Consider the following 18,286-nt stretch of genomic DNA (forward strand, 5'->3'; position numbering starts at 1 on the left):
ATGAAGAGTGGGGTAGGGTCAGAGGAAGAGTAAGCTGACAGTGCATTTGTTCTGCAAACCAGAAGGACACAGTTCAATTCTTGCAATCTTTTATGGTCCCCAGAGACCCACGAGATGTGAAACTTGAACACAGAGCCAAGAGTAAGACTAGAGCACAGTCAAGTATGCCCATCACTGGTGTCCTCGAAAAAAATGGGAGAAATGGCACGGTTTGCGGTTTTCAGTTAAAATAATAAATTTGCAATAGGCTGAGGAAGGCAGATGAGTCTAAGATGATGAGAAGAAAAGTAAAAATTCTTCCATGGAGGCTGTGTTTACACCTCATGGCCTCCTTTGGAAAGGAAGCAAATTTGAGACACATCACTAAAAGGTTTTCTGTGGTCTATCCATAAATGATGGTTGGGGAATGCGAACACATACACTGTGGAATAAACCTACCAGATGAGTGATCAATGCCCTCAGAGTCATTCAAGGATGACTCTTAACAAGGAAAAAGCCAAGAGAACAGTTGACGCATGAAGCCTGAAGATCAGCTCCTGGTAGATGCTAAGATAAGACACCATGTCCTCGAGCCCTCTTTCAGCACCCCTAGCTGCACAATTTCAATTATTCCCAACAATATTCAGAGTTGCTATCGTGGTGACACTTTATCGTGGTGAGTTTCAACAATGTGGTACATTGCCTATGTAAGTCTTTGGATTTGTAAACTCCCCAAGTTAGCCAAGCCAGCTTTCAGGAAATTTCTGGTGGCGGGAGCTCAAATTATATTAGCTTGAGGGGCTGTTCTTTGGTCTTCCATGGTCCCTGTTGCCTGTAGCTTTCTCTAAACATCGCTTTTAACTGCAATTCACACAAGAACCAACTTTATAAATGGCATTGTGGCTGCATTGCAGTAGGTACCATACTAAGACATGCGTTCTAGGTCACCACTCCCAAAGCAGTTAGTACGAATTGACCTTGAGTCTGGAAGTTTGTGGTGGAAAGAGATGGTCCTAGGAGAGTTAATGGGGTGATGGATGGTTGGAAAGGAAACCGGGAAGGGTAGGGACGTGGAAATCTGGTGATCATCATGGGATAGTTGGTGGATGTTTTTCAAATACATTAAAATATTTTTTGAAAATGAGATTCAAGACAAACATATGAAAATAAGATAGGTTCCAATGTACAGTTTACATATAAGACCGATAGAGCTTAAAGGGCTGGCATTCCTTCTGGAGCTTTCAAACATACCGTTTACTAAATATGTTATTTTCACATCAATTACCTGTGGAGAGGAATAGTGAGAAAGAGAATGCCACCGGAATAGCAAACTGGATGACCACCTTCAATAAAAGCCAGGTGGAAGGTGTTCACATGGATCCCAAGTGCAAATATATGTTAACAGGAACATATATTTAACTAACTCTGCTTGGTACCAGTAATAACTTTGTTGAAAATGGGGGGAAATGAAAGCAGTTTCTGACTGACATGAGACTAACCAGTTAATAGATTTTCTCAGGAAAGGGTAGTTGACTGGCTGGGAACAGAAAAACATGAAAAGTGTTTTGCTACCTTTAATGTATGGCTGGAGGTAATTGATCCCAGAAATCTCTTAAAACTAACAAGCTTCAACTCTCTTGAAGGAATTTTGTATTCTTTTTTTTCCCCTTTATTTTATATTATTTTTTTTAAAGTTGTAGATTTACAATTTTTTGTGCTTTAGTTTCAATTATACAATGATCAGATACCCATCCCTCCACCAGTGTCCATTTTCCACCACCATAGATAAAATCCCTCCCACCCCCATCGGCCCATCCCCCCTGTCTCTGTGGCAGGGCAATCCCCTGTGTTCTCTCTCTCCTTTTGGGTGTTGTGGTATGCAAGAGAGGCATTGAGTGGCAAACATGTTCAGTCCATAGTCTACTTTCGACATCCATCTCCCCTCCTGGGAGGATCCTCCAAACATCCTTTATTTGGTGCTCCCTTCTCTATCTGAGCTGCCCTTTCCTCTAGGATACCCGGCTGGCCTCTAAGTTATGGAGTAATCCTCCTGGTGCTGATCTCAGCTATTCTTGGGTATTAATTTCATACTTTGTTACTTTATATCCCCCAGATGAATGCAATCTATGTCTATCCCTCTCTTTCTGACTCATTTCGCTTAGCATGATACTTTCCATATTGTACCACTTATATATAAATTTCATGACTTCATCTTTTCTAAGAGCTACATAGTACTCCATTGTGTAGATGGACCATATTTTCTTTAACCAGTCAACTGTTCTTGGGCATTCAGATTTCTTCCAGTTTCTGGCTATTGTAAAGAGTGCTGCAATGAACAAACAAGTGCAGATGTCACTTCGACTATACATTTTTGCCTCTCTGGGATATATTCCCAGGAGTGGTATTGCTGGGTCAAAAGGGAGCTCAATTTCTAATTTTATGAGAATCGTCCATACTGTTTTCCAGAAGGGCTGAACCAGTGGACATTCGCACCAACAGTGAAGGAGTGTCCCTTTCTTGCCACATCCACGACAGCATCGGTTGCTTTTGTTGTTTTGAATGTGGGCCAGTCTCTGAGGTGTGAGATGGTATCTCATTGTGGTTTTGATCTGCATCTCCCTGATGATTAATGATGTAGAGCATTTTCTCATGTGCTTTTTTGCCATTCGGATTTCTTCTTTGAGAAAGTTTCTGTTCATTTCATTGCCCCATTTTTTGATGGGGTTGGATGTTTTCTTCTTGTGGAGTTTAACCAGTATTTTGTATATCCTGGATATCAACCCCTTGTCAGATGTGTATTCGGTGAATATCCTTTCCCATTCTGTAGACTGTCTTTGTATTTTGGTCACTGTTTCTTTGGAGGTGCAGAAGCTTCTTAGTTTAAGATAGTCCCATTCATCTATCTCTGTTTTCACTTGCTCTGCCAGTGGCGTGGGATCTTTGAAGATACCATTAGCTTCAATGTCATGGAGGGTTTTGCCAACTTTGTCTTCAATGTACCTTATGGTTTCTGGTCTGATGTTGAGGTCTTTAATCCATTTTGATCTTACTTTTGTACACGGTGTTAGGCAGAGTTCTGAGCCCATTTTTTTGCATGTAGTCGTCCAGTGATGCCAGCACAATTTGTTAAAGAGGCTATTCAATCGACGGTTTTGCCTGACAGATGTCACTGTTGTCCCAAAATTTCTAACGGGATCGAACCACCGTCTCCTTTGTGCAAAATTCTACTTCACAGAGCAGGGAGAAAGGGCTACAAAGTTCAAAAAGAGAACTCCCAGAATGACCACCAACTGGGAACTCTTTGGTACTATTGCGGCAACATGGGAAGATGCCACTGTTGACAACATTGACAAGGAATACGATCGACTGGTTCAGCACCTCCATGAATGTGCGAGGAATGCCAAGAGAGAGATAGCCACAAAAAATCGCCTATCTTCGAAAACTCTTGAGCTAATTTGCCAGCGTGGTTTGGCGCATGCCTCAGGCAACCACAAGCTAACATCCAAGCTCGCAAAGCAGTGCAGAGATGCGAACAAGGAAGACCTCAAAGAGAGAAGAGCAGAAGTACTATTAGATGCGGCAGAAGCTGGGAAAAGTATTCATAACGCCCGCCTGCCTTTGTCAACTATAAGACGAAGATGATTGCCCTCCGATGTCCTGATGGATCCATCACATCCTCCAGAATGGCAATGGAGAAGATTATCCATGACTTCTTCTCAAATCTCTTCGATAGCCATGTCCACTTGCCGACATACCAAATTCCACAGGATGGATATGTCCTTCCCAATGTTCTCCCTTCCGAAATCCGACACGCCATTTCGTCGGTAAATAAACAAACAGCACCTGCCCCAGACAAGGTCAGACCTGAACACCTGAAGAACCTGCAGTCAGTACTCATCAATACACTGGCTCGGCTCTTCACTGGCTACCTGTCTGATTGCAAGTTTCCGTCCCAATGGAAAACCAGCAGGACCGTACTACTGTTCAAAAAGGAAGACATCCATGACATTGGCAACTATCGCCCGATCTGCCTATTGTTTGTCATCTACAAGTTGTTCACTGGAGTCATCCTAAATAGGATTGGCAGAACACTAGATGAAGGACAACCATACGAGCAAGCAGGGTTCTGCAAAGGATTCAGCACCATCGACCATATCCACACAATAACCAAACTCATTGAGGTTTCTCGGGAGTTCAAGATGCCTTCTGTTTAAAGTTCATTGATTTAAAGAAGGCCTTTGATACTGTTGAGACGGAAGCGGTCATTGAAGCCCTAGCCAATCAGTGCATTCAAGCCCAATACATCAGGATCGTCCGTGAGCTGTATTGCGGATTCACTACCAGGACCTCACCATTCTACAAAGAAGTGATCTTTGATGTCAAGAGAGGGGTGCGGCAGGGTGATAAGATTTCACCGAAAATCTTCAGTGCCACCCTCGAGAACATCATGCGAGGACTGAATGGGAAGGAATGGGAGTGAAGATAGATGGTCAGCAACTACACCACCTCCGCTTTGCTGATGACATTGTTTTAATAACACCAAACATCAGCCAAGCAGCACAAATATTGGCCGACATTCACCGTTGTATTCACTTAGGAAAAAAATTTGGGAGAAAAGTCTGAAATGATGGGAAAAGAGACAATAAGTGCAAAAGGAAGGGCTTGACATTTGGGTTCCTCTGAAAACAAAGCATGAAACAACAAGATCTGGTGGGAACATGATTTACTGGGAATGGGATCTGAGGAGGAAAAGAGTGATATCAGGGATGTGAACAAGGGAAATCCAAGTTAAGGAAAACTTAGCTAGGTGACTACACCATGGGCAACATAGTTCCAAGACTACCAGAAATTACCAAGGAATTTACTTTAATTTACTCTCTTTTATATGGTCAATTACAACATGTATTCTGTGCCTTGGGCTGGGGCGATAGCACAGCGGGTAGGGCGTTCGCCTTACAAGCGGCCAACATGGCCGACCCGAGTTCGATTCCTCCGCCCCTCTTGGAGAGCCCGGCAAGCTACCGAGAGTATTGGATATGCCAGACACAGTAACAACAAAGTCTCCAATGTAGACGTTACTGGGCCTGCTCGAGCAAATCGACGATCAACGGGAGGGCCTTTACCTTTACCTTTACCTATTCTGTGCCTTATTCAAACAGAATTTGGAGTATTCATTTCTTTCTCAATATTCTGTTCATTTGTATAAGCATCTTAAACAACTGCTGGATAACAGATTTATTTGATCAGAGTTATTTATTACTTTAATGTTTAGTTGAGATTACTGAAAACTAGGTCTAAAGTGAAGTTTGTCTTGATTGGTACAAAGAGAGAAGGGAGGTCTAGGGATGAAATTAGAGATTATAGTGTACTACATTCAGTTCCTAATAAAACAAATAAAGGACAGTTTCCCAAATAGACTATTAAAAAAGATATTCATCTCTATTTAACCTCTAAATTCAGAATTTTCTATATTTAATTAAAAATGAAAGAATGTTCCTATATTTGGTCTTTTAAAGACATTCCAGGTTGGTTACAGAAACAAACACTGCCTATGAAATCATAACACCTTAATCATAAAAACCTGATTACTACTTAAATGTCCAAGAATGTCAGTTCTAAGAATTATTTCCCTAGATCTCACTAGTGTACATGATAGGCATATGAATACATCTGTGTGGATACATCGCTGGTATCTAATTAGAGAATAGATATATAGAGATTAGATCACATAGCTGAGTGTGCTCTCAACTTTTCTAGTCAATCCCCTGCCCCCCACACACCCAAAGACTTGTAGGAATCCTTATTTATCCATGACTTTTCCTCCTCCCCTTTCCCAGAATCTTTTAAAATTTCTTTTCCAGTACTAATGTAATGCACTTTAGAAAATCTTGAGTTAATCTTAATTCTTGTCATTTAGCTTTTATATAGAGAACCAAGAAAATCTTATTAAAAGTGTATTTTTGTATTCTTTGAAAATGGTAATAAGAACTTTATCATTGAGTCCCTGTATATACATTATGTAAAGAATTTTCTGAGAAATTCCCTGTATAATTCAATACTTGAAGAAATAAATGACTTCTCTGAATGAGAATGAACTGGGACATTTCAAAGTACCAATCAGTGAATCAAAGATGAATCATAGCATCCTATAACTAAAAATGATCTTGATGTACTCTAGTCAACACCATTACATTTTTTTCTTATACCACCTGATAGCACTTTTAATTTTTTAAATTATTATCCATTTATTTTTATTTGTGAAACACCATGAGGTAGAGTTGTAGACTTACATACCTTAGTGCTTGGGTTTCAGTTATACAAGTATCAAGTACCCATCCCTCCACCAGTTCCCATTCTCCACTACCAATGAACCCAGTGAGCCTCCCACCCCCCATCTCCCCCACCCCCCCCCCACCTCAGGGCATTCCCTTTTGCTTTTTCTTTGCTTTTGTGTGCTGTGGTTTGCAATGGAGGTCAATACCATTAAATTTTCAAAGAAGAAAATAGGCCCCTAGATGTTCAAGACACTGCTATTCTCCTGGGCTTCTTCCCAGTATGTACCCTGCTCCAAGCCAGGCTTTGGAAATATTCTGGGAAGGAAAACTGGATGTTCCTTTCCTCACACTGACCTGAAAGACTCTTGCTGATTCTCAACGACATCAACTATTTCATTTGTTGCCTGATATCACCTCCTGTCCTTTATTTAAAAAAAAATGATTTGTTTCTGGAATATAAAGAAAAAAACTGAATGGAGTAATAAAAGAAAAGCAAAGTCAAACCTTTACACTCTAACATCAGAATTGTCCTTACAAGAGGGGAAGTAAAGGATTGAAATGGGTAGGGGAATGTTGTTAGTTGGTTGTGGACAGTAGCTGGATATTTAACAGTGCATGGAGTATGAATACACAGTTGCTGAGATGAGGAAGTCTGTACTTGAAGCGAATACAGTTTGTTAACTAGTCATCATAAATACATGATTGCCATTCAATGCCTCTTTTCATATGTATTTAGATAACTCTTCCCCTCCTCTGTTTGCTTAGGATCAGGACTTTGCCTCTCCCCTCCCTGTTCTTTCAGGAAGACAGAGAGAATTCTTCAGGCAGGAAGAGCATGAAATTTACATAGGAGTGGTACTACATGGACAGTATCATGTTAAGCGAAATGAGTCAGAAAGAGAGGGACAGACAGAGCAAGATTGCATTCACCGGGAGAACATAAAATAAAAAAAACAGGAGACTAACTCCCAAGAGTGGACAGGATTAGTGTAAGGAATTTGTCGTCATATCTTGGAGACCAACCACACATGCTAGCAGAAAAGGCAGCTGAAATAGAGAATGGAGCACCAAATTAAGGGTGTTGGGAAGATCCTCCCAGGATGGGAGAGGATGCTGAACATAGACTATAGACCAAACATGTTTGTCACTCAATGCCTCTTTTCCAAACCGCAACACCTAAAAGGAGAGAGAGAACAAAGGCGAATGCTCTGCCACAGAGTCAGGGTGGGATGAGGGGATGGGGCTGGGAGGGATACTGGGATCCGTGGTGGTGGGAAATGGGCACTGGTGGAGGGTTCGGTATTAGATCATTGTATAATTGAAACCAAAGCACAAAAATTTGTAAGTCTACAACTGTACCTCATGGTGTCTCACTAATAAAAAATTGAAAATTAAAAATAAAAAATTGGAACATAAAGTAAAAATAAAACAAGAGAAAGATCTCACAATAGCAAAGAGGACTATAGTACTCAAAACGTTGAGAAACAGGCACTATGGCAAGTATTTTTAAATACGCATTCAGGAGAGAATATAGAATTGTTCGTGAACAAATCTACTCTATGGATTCATCTTATCCTTGAAATGGAAAAGGACAATGTGTTACAGTTACCAAATTACAAAAAAGATATATATCATCTATTTTTTGCTATGTTTCTATGCTTTACCAAATATTATTCTAATTTTTAAATTGACTTTAATGATTAAAACAGTATTTGCCTGCATTAAACTTTTTAATTAAATGTTTTATTAGAAGTGATTTTTAATTATTAAAAAAGTTTTATTAACATGTCATTTTCTAAAAGAAACATATAGACCAAAGAGCTAGTGCAGCATGCAGATGGTGTTTACCTTGTATGCAGCTACCCTGAGTTCAATCCCCAGAACCCTGTGCCTGCCAGGGGTGATCTCTGTATAGAGTCAGAAGTGAGCCCAGAGCACATCTGGGTGTGCTCCACTCCCCACATAAAAGGAAGAATAGAAAAGAAAACCATATAACTGATTCTTGAGTAACATAGAGCTTAAGGGTGCTAACTCCTCTATAATGTTCGAAAACCCCCAAATTTAATAGATAATCTGCTATTGACCAAGAAGATGGATTTCTAATAGTACTTAATTCCATTGTCTGCAAGTAGTGCTATATGTGGCCTGTCCATCTGTAAATTTTGATACATTTTAAAACTTTAATCTATTTTATAATAGACTTTATAATACATATGTATTTTATGGTAGTAAGTGATAATTTATATTTCTATTTTGGTGGGGTATTTGGGCCATAGTATGTGGTGCTTGGGACTTCCGACTCTGTGCTCAAGAGTCATTCCTGGTGGTGCCAGCCATAAATGTGGGTTGACTGTGTGCATGGTAAGTGCTTTAACCCCTATACTAAGTCTGGGGTCCAATCAAATCAATTATCTGCATATATTTTATACATACATGGCATACTTTTTCTTAGATTTTTTTTATATTTCTAGGATATATTGATCATCTTTAATTATTTCACATGCATACCAATGTCCAAAAATTCTTAAAATATAATTATTGAAAAATATCATATAGAAGTCCAAATTTGTATTGTTCATGGGATAACTATATTAAGAAGAAAATAGAACCACAATAAACATACAAGTAAAATGGAGGTACATTTCTTTGGAGTCTTTCAATTATGCATTTATATTAGTCTATATACATGTATGATTTTTAAATAAACAATTTCTGTTACTATAAATTGTTTATTGAGATATTATAATTGTAATGTTTTCAAGCTAGAGATGACATTGATGTGGACATTTATATCTATTTGTCTACTTTACTAATTGTTTCCTTAATATCAATTCTTAAAAGCTAACTTACTTATGACTGGATATGTAGCTCAGGACAAAAGAACTTGTCTTGCAGGTATGAAATTTTGGTTTCAATTTTTCGCAGTATAGAAGCAAAAGCAAAATCATTAACTGTGTTTGGAAATATGCCTCAGTGGTAAAATATTTGCCTCACATTTCAGAGGTTATGGGCTTGATCCTTGAATTTTCATATACACACACAAAAGTTAATTTACAACAAAGTCCCACACTGGAGACCTAACTGGGCCTGTCAAGAAAATTGATGAACAACGTGAGGACAGTGACAGTGATATTGACTTAATGAACATTAAACTGCTTTAAGCTATATATTGCCTAACTATTATACAGATTTAATTCTCAATAAAATAACTAGAAACGATCTATTTTCTAGCATCTTTGCTAGGGAAAGATAGCAACTGATATTTCAATATTTGTAATTTGGGGGACATTTTAATTTATCATTTTAATTTGTGCTCTGTCTACCAGTGAACTTGAAAATTGCTCTTGTGTGGTACTACATGGAAAATATTATGCTATGGGAAATGAGTCAGAAACAGAGGGACAGACATAGAAAGATTGCATTCATCTGGGTAATATAAAGTAACAAAATAAGACACTAACACACAAGCACAACTGTCATAAATACCAGGTTGTTCACTCCATGTCTTAGAGGCCAGCTGTACTCTCTAGGGGTAAAGGCAGTGCAGATAGAGAATGGAGCACCCAATAAAGGGTGCTGGGAAGATCTGCCGAGGATGGGAGATGCCTGCTGAAAGTAGTCTATGGACCGAACAGGATTGCCACCCAATGTCCCTTTTGTAGACCATAGCACCCAAAAGGAGAGAGAGAACAAAAGGTAGTGCCCTACCAAAGAGGCAGGGTAGGATGGGGGATGGGGAGTAGGAGGGTTACTTGGATTGGTGGGAGTGGAGATTGGCCACTGGTGGTGGGATGGGTACTCAATCACTGTATAACTGAAACCCAAGTGCAACAACTTGTAAGTCTAAACTATACCTCATGGTGTTTCATAATAAAACAAAACAAAACAAAACAAATTTCAAAAAAGAAGAAAATTGCTCTTGTGTTTACTAGTCATTTACACTTCTTTCAATAGACATTATATGATCATGGTTTATGTTTATTTTTTCTATCAAGTTTAATAGCGAAATACTGATTTATTTCACAACACTAATTTTTTAAAACCATTCATACTTGGCCTATCATATTAATTGCCAGTATTTGTTGGTGTTGCTGGTTTTAGATCACTTAGTTTGCTTTTTGTCCTTTTCTTTCAGATTGTAAAATTTTGGACAAATGAGCATATGTTTTTCTTTATCTTCTACAGTTTTAAAATGAGAAAAATTGTTAGTATTGTACAAATAAAATACCTGTGCATTTACTATTTCTTTTCATTTTATTTACTTTAACACATCGAGATTCATCTACAATTTATCCTAGTATGTGTTGTAATATTGAAAGAAACCACCATTTTTTTCAATCATAGCACTGTAGCACTGTCCTCCCGCGGTTCATCCATTTGCTGGAGCGGGAACCAGTAACATCTTACACCAAATTGTGAGACTTGTTGTCACTGGTTTTGGCCTATCGAATAGGTCATGGGGAGCTTGCAAGGCTTTTGCTATGTGGACGAGATACTTTGGGTAGTTTGCCGGGCAGAGGAATCGGAATCAGGCTTGGCCTCCTGCAAGGCAAATGCCCTACCCGCTGTGCTGTGAACGTTGTCTAAAATATACTAGTAATACCAAATGTTGTTTCTTTAACAGTGCAATATAAACGATTATTTAGTAATTCTCTTGATTTGTTAATGAAATAACTAAGCTCTTGAGTATCATGGGAGTATTTTTCTAACATAGGAGTCTGAGGAAAGTGAAACTGTTATAACTGTCTTGTAGGATTCCATCTCCCTAGCCTGCTTCATTCTACCCTGCTCTCTATCCATTCCGGTCTTCTTCTTGGGATTTTGACGTCCTAATTGGCTAGCCTCTACCTTTCAACTGCCTAGTTTATGACATCATTCTCCCACCAAACCAACCACCAATTGATAGAATCTTGGCCGTCCCATGTAGTAGTTTGTAAACAAATTTGAATCATCATGGCAAGTGACGAGTGACCAATGACCAATCACCAGTGAGCAGTCGTTTGTACTGAACAATTGTGGTCTTAAGCCGCTGCAGTGTTCAGACGTACTCTCGTACCGTCTCCTCTTCTCGTCTACCTTTCATCGGTATTTCCTCTTCTCTGACCATGTCAGGTAAGGAATAATACTTTTCAAAGCTTTTCATTAGATTTATCATCCATAAACTTACCAGTCAAGGAAAAACAGCACGTAATAATGAAAGAAAGTATTCAAGTAGAATTTTAAACCCTCATTTTAGCTTGACTTTGACATTTGCTGTGTGATTATAGACATTGGCTTACTTTCTCTCACATACAAAGTGTTTTTCCTCATTGATTACATTATATTTTAGACATACTTAGGAGCTCAAATACACACACATACATAAATACATATATATATATATATGAGTGTTGATTCTCTGTGTTTCTTTTTCCTTTTAGTAGTGAATTTTACAGAAACAAAATATGGATGCTGTGGAAAACTGTTAATATATACTAGTATGTGTTCTCTGTAATGGTCTCTCCACTTGTATGTATACTTCAGTACTTTAAATATAGTGATATTACAAAGTAATAATCATTGATCTTTGAGATTTGATTTTAGCCAGGTAATAAGAAAATATGGGGCATGAGTAAGGTGTGGAGTGCTGAGGGTAGGGAGGCAAGCCCTCAAAGGTAAGAAAGTTTGGGATCACTTTCATCAAACATTGACCAATCGAAAACTAGACGTTATGAGGGAGAAATAAATAGGAAAGAAAGAACGAACGAAAGAAAGAAAGAAAGAAAGAAAGAAAGAAAGAAAGAAAGAAAAAAGGAAAGAAATCAAGCAAGCAAGCATAGGGACGTCGATTATCAAGGAAGGGGAAAACGTTTGTTCAGAATGTTGAAGAGAACCAAAGATTTAAAATCAAAAAAGAAAGGTACCAGTAGGAAAAGCAGATTATCAGAAAGCCATCCTTGCTGGCATTTTTCCTTATTATCTCTTAGAACACAGTACTTGGTTCTTGACAATTTGAGTATAAACACGCTTCAGAAATGATGCTTCCCATAAATAGCTAATAGTGCTTATCTAGGGCGGTGGAAGACACATAATCTTCAATGTTTTTATTATGTTATGGTTTTAAGTACATGTACGCGCTGCCTGTTAAAATTAAAAATTGGTATATTCTAACTTGAATAAGGAGATTTGATTCATTTGTGTGGTAAGTAGGTTCCAGGTTAAAGCGGCTTCTCATCTTTACAAATATTATTTCATGTGATTTTTTCTTCCTAACTTGAAAGTATTTTGATAATAGTCAAATTCTGTTTTAAATCCTAAGAGGAAAAAGAAAAATCAAGTCTCACAGGTCTAATTACACATTTTTGTCATATATGTGAATTAAGATTTTTCCTACATTAAAGATATTTTATTGGGTTTAGGTGCTCATTTATTAAACATTGAGAAGAACGTTTTTCTGGTTGATAAACATAATTCTAATCTAGGGGTTGAAAGTAAATTTGCAAATTTTGTGATCACTTTTTAAATGATCTTTTCAGTGTCTTGTGTGATCAAGAGAAATACTATGCTATGTTTAACACGTGTTGTTTGCTGGTTAATATTCAAAGGTTCTGATGAGAATAATTTTTTGTACTTTCGAAATTTCTTTCTATAATTTACTCATTTAAAACATTTCTTGTCTATGAAATACAATCACGCTACTCCTATTTTCTTTTTGTTATGTAGTTACTGGTAAATCCTTTCTCTTTAATGGACTGGTAAAGTGTGCACTCAAAAACCACCTTCTATTCCATTTTTTGGCTAGCAGTTTTTTGTAAAATAGAATACTGTCTACATATTGTATATGTGGAAAAATTTATTAATAACGTTATTGTACTGTTTTATTTGGTTTTGTTTGGGATAACATCCACTGTTATTCAAGGCTGTGCCTTGGGCTGGAGCGGTAGCACAGCGGGTAGGGCGTCTGCCTTGCACGCAGCCAACATGGCCGACCCGAGTTCGATTCCTCCGCCCCTCTCGGAGAGCCCGGCAAGCTACCGAGAGTATTCGATATGCCAGACACAGTAACAGCAAAGTCTCCAATGGAGACGTTACTGGGCCCGCTCGAGCAAATCGATGATCAACGGGAGGGCCTCAAAGAAAACCAAAAAACAACAGCACTACATGACAAAGAGTAAGAACTACAACATTTACCTCCAATCTTCGAGCACAGGACTTGTCCATTATCTGTAGAATACCCAGTAACAATCCACTGCCTATTGCTGGTAGGTGCACAGTTGTTGCACCACTAGTTTTTTGGACCGAATATCTCATTTAGCAGGCACTGATTTCTTCCTTGGTTCCTTTTTAGTGATGAATTTCCTGGGGATGGAGACTTCCCTGATATCACAACCTTCAGGTAAGACATTTGGTCTGACACAAATTTCTGAATTGCCCACAACTTGCAGTAGCAGGATTCAAAGATCTGTGAGTAATCCACCACCAGAGTCTCGGGAAGTTCCCATAATATCTCCAGCCAAAGTAACCTGGCGCTGACCCCAACTCCAACTCAGGAACAAAAAGTTAGGAATTTTGATCAGATGAAAACTGGGCTTTCAAAACCTCTGGAGACCTACCAGATCCCCGTAGACCTAGAACAATGCAAAGATCTGTAGGTAATGAACACCACTGACACCATCACTCTGAAGCAGGTGCAAGAAAATTCAAGTGGCACCAAGGGGACCTCCAATGCAGAATGGAAGAACAAAAAGGAGGCTTCTGAAACTCTTGAGGGAGAAGCCAAGGCCAAAATGCAGCCAAAAGTCCGAGAATGCTTGCTAGGGGGAGGGGGGATTGTTTGTAATGCTACAGTCAGTGATAGGTGTCCTGTGACCACGGCCAAAACTAACAGCAAACCTCACAAAGCTGCCTACAGGAGGATCAGCAAGAAAAAGAGGCATGGGCAGCAGAAGACAAAAAACACCAGAGAAAAGTCTAAGAAAGATAATGAGTGTAAGCAGCCGGGGAACAAGGTCAAGGCAGAAGTAAAGCCCACCATTGGCAAGATGAAATGCAAGAAAAGTCAACCTGAGTTTTTCCAAGAGACCATTAAAAAGCCCCGCCGCTACCTGGGCGTACACATGCTGGATTCTGTCCAAGTGTTTCATGCTCTGGGGAAGAAGAGTGATCCAAAACCTGGAATCTCTTCCTCCCAGGTCCTGAGTACCTCAAAGAAGCCTAAAGATGTCAAGCCATCCTCAGCTGTCAAATCATGGCTAGGTGCTAAAGGGGATGGAAAAGGCCTTGAGAAAACTCAGGTCAAAGCACAGAAACCAAGTAGCCGTGCTGAAAAACGCTCATCTCCATCCAAGTCTGAGCTGCCACCTCCTGGGAAGTCAAATTGTTACCTTTGCCGTTTCTTACCATGGAGTGTCCCCAAGCTAGACCTATTCCTCAGAGACGAAAATCTGTGGACTCACATCGTCCTGCTGCAGCTTACCCTGCCAAGTCCGGCTCTACCAATGCAGCTGAGCCAACTACTGCCAATGCTTCCCGGTCAAACACTCCATTTTTGTCGATTCTCCCAAACTTGCTCAGTCCATTTCAACCAACCCATTTCGACCAGATTTGCAGAACCCTACTAGCCGGTCTATTCGTGACCCCACAGCTTCTAGACCTCCTCCCTACAACAGGAGCTGGCATTTTCCTCCAGCTGGAACCTCCTCCTGTGTTTGTGGACAAGCGGCAGTTGCCATCCAAACATCAGAGTCAGTTTCTCCTCCTTGACTTCCATTTCCAACCGATTCCATGGAGAAAGCCCAATGTTCCCGAGTCAGTCATATCAAAGCCCATCACCAAAGAGCAGAGACCAGAGCGTGAGGCTATGAAAAGGAAGGCTCAGAAGGAGCGTGAGAATGCTGCCAAACATACATCTTTGGGTGAAAGTGCAGAACTTTATTGAGAGGGAAAAATAGATGGACATCTCTTTCTACTATGGCTACGTAATGGGAGTAGATGCAATGGTAGTTTCCACTTTGGGTACAGGATGGTTTTCCTAGGCAAACACTGACATGCCATACACATTTTATTTATTCTAATATATATTTTCAAATTAAAGAGATGCATCATATTTAATTGGTTGTTAATAAAAGTAATGAATTTTTAGATGCTATCAACTGTGGTTGTTTATGGGAGTGCCTGGGGGTTGAAGGATGGGATGGGAAAGAATGGGAAGTTAGAGACAGGAAAAAGGGTGAATAGACAAGACTCTAAGAAATACAAACTTGGTCCAGGGTTATAACGCCCATAAGAGGAGAAATTGCATGGGCCTGATGAACAGTGTGGTAGGGTCAGAGGAAGAGTATAGCCTACAGGGTATTTGCTCTGCAAACAAGAAGGACTCAGTTCATTTCTTGCAGACTTTTATGGTCCCCAGAGACCCACCAGATGTGAAACTTGAGCACAGAGCCAGAGATAAGATCATAGCACAATCAAGTATGCCCCAAACCTGGTGTCCTCCACAAAAAAATTGGGAGAAATGGCACGATCTGCAGTGTTTGGTTAAAAGAATAATTTTGGAATAGGCTGAGGAAGGCAGATGAGTCTAAGATGAGCATAAGAAAAGTAAAAATTCTTCCATGGAGGCTGTGTTTACGCCTCATGGCCACTTTTGGTAAATAACCAAATTTGAGACACATCACTAAAAGGTTTGGGTGGTCTATCCGTAAATGATGGCTGGGGGATTCGAACTCATACACTGGAGAATAAACCTACCAGATGAGTGATCAATGCCCTCAGAGTCATTCAAGGATGACTCTTAACAGGGACAAAACCAAGAGAACAATTGAAGCATGAAGCCTGAAGATCAGCTCCTGGGAGATGCAAAGATAAGTCATCATGTCCTCGGGGCCTCTGTTCAGCACCCGTAGCTGCAACATTTCACTTATTCCCAGCAATATTCAGAGTTGCTGTTACGGTGACACTTCACTAGCGTGTTTTCACAATGCGGTCCATTGCCTCTGTTAGTCTTTGGATTTGTAAACTCCCCAAGGTAGCCAAGCCAGTTATCAGGAAATTTCTGGTGGGGGGAGCTCAAATTATATTAGCTTGAGGGGCTGGTCCTTGGTCTTCCATGGTCCCTGGTTCCTGTAGCCTGCTCTAAACATCGCTGTTAACTGCAGCTCACACAAGAACCAAGGTTATAAATGGCTTTGGGGCTGCGTTGCTGGAGGTACCGGACTAAGACATGCGCACTAGGTCACCACTTCCAAAGCAGTAGGTACCGGTTCTCCTTCAGCCGGGAAGGTCTTGGTGGAAAGAGATGGCCCTAGGAGACTCAATGGGGTGATGGATGAATGGAAAGGAAACCGGGACGGGTAGAGAACTGGACAGCTGCTGATCATCATGGGATAGTTGGTGGATGTTTTTCAAATACGTTAAAATATTATTTGTAAATAAGATTCAAAACAAAAATACGAAAATAAGATAGGTTCCAAAGAATAGGTTACATATAATACCGAGAGAACTGAAAGGGCTGGCATTCATTCTGGAGCTTTCAATCATACCATTTACTAAATATGTTACTTTCACATCACTTAGCTGTGGAGAGGAATAGTGAGAAACAGAATGCAACCAGAAAAGCAAACTGGATGATCACCTTCAAAAAAAGCCAGGTGGAAGGTGTTCACATGGATCCCAAGTACAAATATATGTTAACAGGAACATATTTTTAACTAACTCTGTTTGGTACCAGTAAAATACTTTGTTGAAAATGGGGGGAAATGAACGCAGTTTCTGACTGACCTGAGGCGAACCATTTAATAGATGAAAGGGAAGTTGACTGGCTGGGAACAGAAAAACGTGAAAAGTGTTTTGCTACCTTTAATGTATGGCTAGAGGAAAATGATCCCAGTCAACTCTCAAAACTAACAAGCTTCAACTCCCTTGAAAGAAAGTTGTATTAACTGAGGAAAAAATGCTGGGAGAAAAGTCTGAAATGATGAGAAAAGAGACAATAAGTGTAAAAGGAAGGGCTTGAAATTTGGCGAAAACAAAGCTTGAAAAAACAAGATCTAGTGGGAACATGATCTATTGGGAATGGGATCTGAGGAGGAAAAGAGCAATATCAGGGATGTGAACAAGGAAAACCAAGTTAATGAAGACTTAGCTAGCTGACTACTCCATGGGCAACATGGTTCCAAGAATACCAGAAATTCCCAAGGAATTTACTTTAATTTTCTTTTTTTATATGGTCAATTACAACATGTATATTTGCCTTCTTAAAACACAATTTGGAGTGTTCATTTCTTTCTCAATATTCTGTTCATTTGTGTAAGCCTCTTAAACAACTGTTGGATAACAGAATTATTTGATCAGACTTATTTTTTACTTTAATGTTTAGTTGACATTACTGAAAACTAGGTCTAAAGTGAAGTTTGTCTTGATTGGTACAAGTAGAGAATGGAGGACTAGGGATGGAATTAGAGATTATAGGGTACCACATTTAGTTCCTAATAAAACAAGTAAAGCACAGTGTCCCAAATAGACTATTGAAAAAGATATTCATCTCTATTTAACCTGTAAATTGAGCATTTTCTATATTAAATTAAAAATGAAAGAATGTTCCTATATTTGGTTTTTTATAGACATTCCAGTTTGGTTAAGGAAACAAACACTGCCTATGAAATCATAACAACGTAACTATAAAAACCTGATTACTACTTAAATTTCCAAGAATGTCAGTGCTAAGAATTATTTGTCTGGATTTCCTTAGTCACTTAATCACTTAGATTACTTAATCACTTAACTTCTCATTAGTCGTCGATTTGCTCGAGCGGGCGCCAGTAACGTCTCCATTTGTCCCTGTCACGTGCTAGTGTAGCGCAATGGCATCTGTTCACTCCGGGAACATGAAGGGCCTCAAATCGATCATTCATGATCTTGACGAAGAAGTCTGACTATCTGGTAGGTGGGTGGCCACGCGGTGTTTTGACATTCCGTGGAGTCCAGTCGGTAAGAGCTCTAATCCAGCGGTTGTCTTTAAATCTCATTCTGTGACCAGCCCATCTGATTTTCGA

The sequence above is a fragment of the Sorex fumeus genome, unplaced genomic scaffold, assembly GCF_029834395.1.
Source record: "Sorex fumeus unplaced genomic scaffold, SorFum_2.1 ptg000054l, whole genome shotgun sequence".
Taxonomy (NCBI): Eukaryota; Metazoa; Chordata; class Mammalia; order Eulipotyphla; family Soricidae; genus Sorex; species Sorex fumeus.